At 37.4% G+C, this 1,891-nt stretch overlaps 1 non-coding gene across 1 annotated transcript; it reads right to left on the bottom strand.

The window, feature by feature from the left end:
• Positions 1 to 1,062: 1,062 nt before the first annotated feature.
• On the bottom strand, positions 1,063 to 1,169 carry LOC118154202 (U6 spliceosomal RNA). The gene has a single exon (XR_004744094.1). It is a non-coding gene; the product is annotated as a U6 spliceosomal RNA (small nuclear RNA).
• Between the last annotated feature and the right edge of the window lie 722 nt (positions 1,170 to 1,891).

Below are 1,891 nucleotides of genomic sequence, written 5' to 3'. Positions count from 1 at the left end.
GCCTTACAAAAAATGATTATCCAAGATGTCTAACTATATTGATAGTGGTTTTATATTTCTATTGCAAAGTTCAGAAAATAAAGGACAATAGGTACATGGGAAACTAAACGAATGAAAAGTAAAGTATTAACTCCAGGAAAAACAAAAGGTTATACAAGAAAGAAAATATAAACACAGTATATGGTGGCTCAGTTTTTAACAATATATACATAATTCAAACAATGTAAATGTTATTTTGCCTAAAGTTGTGGTATGATTATACTGGGAGTCTGTGGGGGAAAGTAAGTGGTAGCAGGAGTTGGATAAAATTGTTAAAGCTTTATCTTCCAAAATAGAAAACAAAGAGTTACTGTCTATAACTTAAAAAATAAGAAATAGCAATAAAAACATTCTTTTTGCCCCCCAATATTTAACATATTAACATGTCCACAACAAACATTATTTACAGACAGGTAAATCCCAGAAGAAATCATTTAAAGTATTAAAAACGGCTGGGCACAGTGGTTCATGCTTATAATCCCAGCACTTTGGGAAGCTGAAAGAGGTGATCACCTGAGGTCGCAAGCATGAGACCAACCTGACCAACATGGAGAAACCCCATCTCTACAAAAAAAATACAAAATTAGCTGGGCATGATGGCATATGTCTGTAATACTATCAACTTGGGAGCCTGAGGCAGGAGAGAATTGGTTGAACCCAGGAGGCAGAGGTTGAGGTGAGCCAGGTCGTGCCATTGCACTCCAGCCTGGGCAACAAGAACAAAACTCTGTCTCAAAATAATAATAATCATCATCATCATCATAATTAAAAATAATTGCTTCTCTTGCTGTTGCCATCCCAATGTAGAGAAAAACAGAGAGGAAGAGAGAGAAAAAGAAAGAAAAAAAATTAAGATAGTTGTTTCCAAGGAGGAATTGAGAATGAAGAAGGGTAAGAAACTGTTCTTTCTTAGTATATGCTTTAAAGTATACTATTTCACTTAAAAAAATTATACACGTATTACATTAAATAAAAATTACAATTATTATCCTTTTATTATTATTTTTCTTTTTTAATTATAAAAAAAATATGGAACGCTTCACGAATTTGCATGTCATCCTTGCGCAGGGGCCATGCTAATCTTCTCTGCATCATTCCAATTTTAGTATATATGCTGCCAAAGCGAGCACATTTTATTATTTTTTTTTATTTTTTAAGACTGAGTCTCTCTCTGTTGCCCAGATTGGTGCGATCTCAGCTCACTGTAACCTCCACCTCCTGGGTTCAAGTGATTCTGCCACCACACCCAGCTACCTGTTGTATTTGTAGTAGAGACAAAGTTTCATCATGTTGGCCAAGCTGGTCTCGAACTCCTGACCTCAGGTGATCCACCTGCCTCAGTCTCCCAAAGTGCTGGGATTACAGGTGTGAACTACCACACCCGGCCAATTATTTTTAAAATGCATAGGTTCTCATCACCCTCTCCTAGACCCACTGTAACAGAATATCTGAATAGATAGACATATTTAAATGGCTTAAAAGATTGTAAACAGTTAAGTTGGATAAAACACTGGTGTAAGATCACGGACTTTGGCCGGGTGTGGTGGCTCATGCCTGTAATCCCAACTACTCAGGAGGCTGAGGCAGGAGAATCACCTAAATTTGGGAGGCAGAGGTTGCAGTTAGCTGAGATCGTGCCATTGCACTCCAGCCTGAGCAACAGGAGCAAAACTCTGTCTCAAAAAAATAAAAAAAGATCATGGACTTAAAGCCCGATGCAGGCTTTTCCATATTTTCTATATTCCACTGACTCAAAATGTACCCTCAACCCCAGCCAGCAAATCTAAATAAGAATGCGACTCATTACAAAGAAGACCAAGAAAGAGGGTTTAAATGGGTCAGCACAATCCAT

Source organism: Callithrix jacchus, chromosome 5 (genome assembly GCF_049354715.1).
Source record: "Callithrix jacchus isolate 240 chromosome 5, calJac240_pri, whole genome shotgun sequence".
Classification (NCBI taxonomy): Eukaryota; Metazoa; Chordata; class Mammalia; order Primates; family Cebidae; genus Callithrix; species Callithrix jacchus.
The sequence above is the reverse complement of the archived record's forward strand: the minus strand, read 5'-3'. Positions and strand labels throughout refer to the sequence as shown.